The sequence below is a fragment of the Mastomys coucha genome, unplaced genomic scaffold (assembly GCF_008632895.1).
Source record: "Mastomys coucha isolate ucsf_1 unplaced genomic scaffold, UCSF_Mcou_1 pScaffold22, whole genome shotgun sequence".
In the NCBI taxonomy this organism is placed as follows: Eukaryota; Metazoa; Chordata; class Mammalia; order Rodentia; family Muridae; genus Mastomys; species Mastomys coucha.
The window spans coordinates 6,454,356-6,461,269 of record NW_022196905.1 but is presented as its reverse complement, the minus strand read 5'-3'; the positions used below and the strand labels follow the sequence as shown (position 1 = coordinate 6,461,269).

Sequence of the window (6,914 nt, the reverse complement as noted above, 5' to 3'; positions counted from 1 at the left end):
TCTTTACTTTTCTTTTTCTTTCCTGTTAAAAACCAGGTTGGGAATTTTGTTGTTGCTGTTATTTTTGTTTTATTTTGCTTTCTGGTTTTAGGTAGAGTGTTAAGTGCAAAATTAGGCTCCTCCCATAATTGTGATCTTACATGGGCCCAGTTTATCCTAGCTCTTCCTTCAGCTGAGAAGTTAGGACTTGGGCTCTCTTCCCAATCAATGGTAGAATCCACATGTGTTTAGTATAACTGAAATCACTTCACATTCTGTTAATAAATATTAGGACATAATGTTTACTATTATGTATTACATTAATTAATAACCAAATATTTACAAGTTAGAAATTTAACTGTATAAGACTTTGATTTCAAAGCATACTCAAGGGATTCCAAAGGAAAGCATACTTCTAAGTTACTTATATGGAAACGATGATGGGCATGGGGGAAATTTCTTGAACAGAACACCAATGGCTTATGCTCAAAGATCAAGAGTCAACAAATGGGACCTCATAAAATTGCAAAACTTCTGTAAGGCAAAGGCACTGTCAATAGGACAAAATCATACCCAACAGATTGGGAAAAGATCTTTACCAATCCTGCATCCAATAGAATGTTGATATCCAATATATACAAAGAACTCAAGAAGTTAGACTCCAGAGAACCAAATAACCCATTTAAAAATGGGGCACAGAGCTAAATAGAGAGTTCTCAACTGAGGAAACTCAAATGGCAGGGAAGAACCTAAAGAAATGTTCATCATCCTCAGTCATCAGGGAAATGCAAATCAAATGACCCTGAGATTTCACCTCAAACCAGTCAGAATGGCTAAGATCAAAAACTAAGGTGACAGCAAATGCTGGCAAGGATGTGAAGAACGAGGAACAGTCCTTCATTGCTGGTGGGATTGCAAGCTGGTATAGTACAACCACTCTGGAAATCAGTCTGGCAGTTCCTCAGAAAAATGGAGATAGTACTACCTGAGGACCCCTCTATACCACTCCTGGGCATACACCCAGAAGATGCTCCAACATGTAATAAGGACACATACTCCATTATGTTCGTAGCAGCTGTATTTATATGAAGCCATATTTATATTTATATGCAACCCCATGGGGGAGCAACAGTGTCAACTGGCCAGACCCCCTGGATCTACTGGGAACTGGACCACCAATCAAAGAGGGACCCATGGCTCAGGGGACATATGTTGCAGAGGATACCTTGTTGGACATCAGTGGGAGGAGTGGCCCTTGGGCCTGAGGGGTTTAGATGCTTAGTGTAGGGGAATGCAGGAGTCGGTGGGTGGGTAGAGGAGCACCCTCATAGAGGCATGGGGAGGGAGGGATGGGATAAGAGTGTTTCCAGAGGAGAGACCTGGAAAGGGGATAACATTTGAAATGTAAATAAAGGGGAAACAAAGAAAAGATGAAAATGAAGAATAAAATTTTAAAGAGATGAGGAAGAAGAAAATATCATTGGCAACAATTTTCTAGTTCTTAGATTAGTGTATTTGGCTGTTTTGAAATTTCATAAAAAGTGAAAAAAATATTTTATTCTTTAAAAAATTAGTAAAGCAAAGAAAACGTTGTTTATGGCACTATAGCATAGACTTAATTTAAAATTGCATCACAATGTTTAGGTTTTCCATTGCAGGTCATGGACATGGGGCAGGTTCTTGCATGCTTGGGTACTTCTGTGTGACATTGGATCATCTAGGAGTCTTCTCAGGTGCCATTTCTTTCTATGACCTTGATCGAGGTAGACTGAGCAGCTAAAGCATGCCCATGGTTGCGGTCATGCAATCACGACCACTACAAAGCATGGCACACTCTGGTGGGTGCTCCAACTGCTGTCTAGTTCTGCAGTCAGGGCCTCTTGCACCACTCACCATGTCCAGGCAACACAGAGGAGCTGTGCCAGGTCGCCACAGATCAGTAACAAGACAGTCTTGTCATAAGCCTAACTTCATGATGTTGGCTTCGTATCTAGGGGGACCATGTATGACTGGGATGCAGAAGAAGGCAAAAGTCAACCACTGGACTTAAGGCATTTCTTGAGGTCTGATACCAGATTTTGTGGAAGCACGGTTAATCAGAAGTTAGAGGATGTTGTGTTACTGTCAGAACACAGTTAACCAATGGCAAGTTTGGTCTCAGAATCCAGAAATACTCTGGGAGGGATTTGGGGTTTGAAGCAGCTTTGATGAATTAAAATTTCCACATTTCTTTTTAGAAACAGGGTCTTAGTATGTGTCCCAGGGTGATGCCTATGTAGTCTAGACTTGCTGTTCTCTTGTCTCAGTTCTAATGTATTGGAAATATAGATGCCTTGCCTAATTTCTGAGTTCAACTCTTTACCTGAACTTGGTCCTATACATTTAGCCATTATTAAAATAAATTAAGCTTTAGTTATAATATAAATTATACAATATATAGTTTACACATAATATATTATATATAGAATACACACACATGTATATATTATATACTTTATATATTATATGTTATATAATAGTAATGTATGTATTGTATACACTATCAAATACTATATTTTTATATATACATACTATATAATATATATGCATGTATATATGTATGTATTTCACCTGTTCACCCCTCAGAATGAAGTGGATAGTTACTCTCTGACTACTGAAATATATATAACAACAACTCTTATTTTTATGTTATTATTAATGCAGTCTTTTGCTCTATTCAACACTGGGCATGCTCAAGAGGCTGGGCTAAGATGAAGCATCATCATTTGGCTTTACTCCAAAATCTCTGCTCACTGGACATCTGACTTCATATGGCTTGGTATGAAGCACTGCTGGTAGTCTGTGGAAGGAAGGATAGAACACACTCTCCTGGAAACAATCTCACTTGGAGCAAAGCTCAGAACCAGATATTCCATCTCTTATTCTTAATACAGCTGTGTTTTGGATAGCCAACTGACATCTTTTGTTTTGCTTTTCCAATTAAATTGCAAGTGTTCCTAGATAAAAAAAAAAAAATGGCACCATGTAAAACTTTCACCCTTAAGAGTGTCCTGAGTAATAGATCAACAGGCTTTGGGCCAATGGCCTCTTCAATGTCAGTTCCATGACCTTCACTCATGCACTCAGATTTTGTGAAATGAGGTTAATTTTTTTTTAAAGTAAAGTTGGCACTCTTTTGATCTATTTCAGGGACAGTTATCTTTCCAGCTTACAGATATCCATTTTTTCTTTGTGATATTTAGTGGGAAAATTCAGTTTAACCTCTCAGTGGCTGTATTTCTACTCTTTCCTCTATTGTAACTTAAGGAATTAATCTTTTAATTTCTTGTTGAGAAATTTGGGGGAATATAATTTACTTAAAGCAATAAGTCGTATACTCCCTTCTACATTTTTTTCCTTTCATAGGCAACAACTACAACATATGCAGATTCCTAAGAGAGGAAATAAGATGTGGAAAAGGTGGCTTTCTTCAAAGGCACCAGGAGCATTAGTGTCATGTCTGAAGCACCCATTTGTGTCAACGGTACAGACCTTTCAATGTAAAATTGTGCTGTGTTACCTTTCAGAGGATGAAATGCTAATATGGGATTTATAGTGTTTGAATGGGAGGGCTGCATTTTGCATGGAATTTTGTTTAATTTCCCAGTGAAAAAAGGCATTTGAAACACAACTGCCTACAGCCAACTGTCAACAAAAATCAAATGTAATAGCACAGAGCCTGTCACCGATGTGTGTGGCGATGTGGTAATCTTCTCAATTTAGCCGGATATTTCTTCTCTTCACAGAATAGCTGAAAGTCTTGCTAGGCATTTATGAATATCAGAGGTGTTATTAGGCTGATAATGGGACCAGATTAAGGTAGTATACACTGGTTCAATGTGTCAGTTAAAGAGACACATAATGAGACAGTCCATGGTCCTTGGTAGAAGGACTCTGTCTTTCAGGTTTGCTCTAGATTTGAATGATAACATGCTGAGTTCCATCTGCTGTGGCTTTCTGGGGGAAAATGAAGCTGTTATGCTACCCCCCCCACCAAAATCTGTTTTTATTTATTAAGATAATAAAATGAAAAAGATCTCTGAAAACGGAAGTGAGGAGGGCAGGCTGTGTACATGTCCCAGGCAAGGCTGGCTGAGCGCCACTTCTTTATGGAGAGCCAGGGTTGAGGAGGGTTGGGGACCTCCTCCCCCCAAGCTATCGAGGTCCCAGGGCTAGGCAAGAGTCTCCTCTCAGAGTTTGTCTTTTAGGACAGTGCCCTGAATTCTAAATAACAACTAACAAATACAAGGTGAAAAATAATGCTGAACCCATCTTAGGAAAGACAAAGTCTTTGTTGTCAAACTACTGCAGCCTTAGTGAAACATCCCTCTGTCCCTTCCTCCCTCCCTTCTCCCTCCCTTCCTCCCTCTTCCCTCCCTCTTTCCTTTCCTCTCTTCCTCTCTCCCTCACTTTCTTCCTTCCTTCCTTCAGACTATCCTTTATTATTCAAGCTACACTTAAATTCTTGATCTTACTTCTTGATGCCCAAGGGCTAAAGTTATAGGCTTGTATACAGCCATACTCAGCAGTGAATCTTCTTATATAAAATAGATCTAGAGTCAAATGACACTTTTCAGTTTTTAATTTAAAAACTATATTGTTTTCAGTTGTCATTTCAAACAAACAAACAAACAACCACCCCTCCAAACATTTAATGTTAGCCATATTTAAATTCTGGCCTGATCGTTTATTAGTTTTACGACAGCTAAGCTCCCTGCTATTATATACATAGGATATGTGCTTGGTATATAATAAGTACCAATTATCTATATAAGTATAATTATAACTAATAATCAGTGTAGTCACTAATGTATTGTATTGTAGTACTCACCACAAAAATGGAAGAAGAAACACATACTAGCAGTTATGTGTCATAACTTGCAGAAAGTGTATTCATTCATATTTCGTCATTACTGTTTTGTGTCTATGGGAAAGAAGAATGAATCACATTATTTGTGTAAATTAGATATGTTCAAAGACACAGATTGTATCATGACTGGAGAGCAGGATGTCAACACAAAGTCCTTGTGCAGCTCCTGTTTTCTGTAAGTGTGCCTTGTGTCCATTCTCCCAGATAGTTGCCTTGCCATGATGAAGGGCCTCTCACAGAGGGAAGTGGCCAGTGATATTTTTTTTTCTTGCTGCACAGCAAAGAATATAGTTAAGCCAATCCAATACCATCATCCATAGTTATGCACTTGAGTTTTGACATATAACTTGATTACCCGTTGATACAGAAATGAAAAGTACACAAGGAGGAAGAGAGAGGTACGTTACTCTCCACAGTTATGCACTCATTGAAACTCTGAGGAGCCAATGGAACAGAGCAAAGGTGGTGATGTCGTTGGGGATGGGAGGGGGCAGATCTCCATGGCTGCTGGTCTTTCTGTTACCTCAATTCCCTTGACTAGCTCTGCAATCTCTTCAGATGTCCAAAGACTTTAACACTCTATGAGAAATTTCTCTTGACTTTCTACTAGTAAGAGTAGGATTATTGTTTGCATACAATTAGAAAACTTGTGAGCCCAAGGTGTCATGACAGAGTGGCAGTTTCTTCCTTCCTTCCTTCCTTCCTTTCCTTCCTTCCTTTCCTTCCTTCCTTCCTTCCTTCCTTCCTTCCTTCTTTCTTTCTTTCTTTTCTTTTTCTTTTTTTTTTTGGTTTTTCGAGACAGGGTTTCTCTGTGTAGCCCTGGCTGTCCTAGAACTCACTCTGTAGACCAGGTTGGCCTTGAACTCAGAAATCCGCCTGCCTCTGCCTCCCAAGTGCTGAGATTAAAGGTGTGCGCCAATATCGCCCAGCTAGTGGCAGTTTCTAAAGACTTCCTGTGATAGATTTAAAAACAACACAGAAAAGTGTGTGGGGGAGAGCTAATCAACCATAACTAGTGTCTTGGGATGAGGGATGGTAGAAAGATGGGCAATGACATTTATTTCTTTAGCTTTTAATGAACATGTGACAAAGTCTTTGCATACATGGTGATTTCTTCTTTTGGGGATAGATGGTCAGCAAGGAATATAAACATATATTGAAATTTATAAACAGATGTGTGAATTTTATAATGTAGAACATCTATAAGAGAAGAGTTAGGAGAAAAGATGGTAGATCTGTTGGAGGTTTACTGAAGGATTTTCAGCACTAAATGATTTTGTGGATTGCTTGCTTATGTTTACTGAGGAAAAGTTCTCATATGTTTTGATTAATTTCCTCTGTGGGATGATGGTCCCTGGCTCTATTCAGATAGAGGGAGGGGCTAGAGTACACTCCTGTCTTTTATCTTAAAAGGAGAGACTAAAACCAAACCAAACCAAAACAACAGATTTTGATTTATCTTTGTTTTTATTGGTCTTTTTCTATGTGGAATGGAGTTTGATGGTAGCAAATGAAGCAAGACTGAAATGAGACCACTTTCCATTTGGCAACAGGTAAGATTACATTCTCCCATTTAAAGAACAAAGCCACCCACCACTCACCCAGCAATCAGCAGCATTTATTTATGAAGTGACTCTCTGAGCCTCTGCTTCTCTGTGGGTCTGGGTGAGAGTGGTTCTTCTGGACCAGAGGGTGCTCTAATCTATTTCCCATTTCTTCTAACATCAAATTCTAGCCTAAATACAGACTTTTAGTGAGCAGCTAATATGGAAATAGTTAGTTTAAAAGAGAAATTAACTACCATTACTGACTTGTTTTTTTTTCTTTTTTAGAAATGATTTGGTATTCTATTTCAAGTTTTCCAACTAATTTGATGAGAACATACACACACATACAAACATACACACACACACACACACACACACACACATATGTTGGAGATATAAGTGTATTTTTTGTTGTTATTCTCATCATCCCTTCTTGTTAAAACTGCATAGTTAATTTCCAGAGGTAGGCATCCCATTGT

General features: G+C 38.6%; 1 long non-coding RNA gene across 1 annotated transcript; it reads left to right on the top strand.

The window, feature by feature from the left end:
- The first annotated feature begins 2,736 nt into the window (after positions 1-2,736).
- Positions 2,737-6,438, top strand: LOC116070317. Its single transcript, XR_004110349.1, has 3 exons — positions 2,737-2,797; positions 3,385-3,502; positions 6,385-6,438. It is a non-coding gene; the product is annotated as an uncharacterized LOC116070317 (long non-coding RNA).
- Positions 6,439-6,914: the final 476 nt, after the last annotated feature.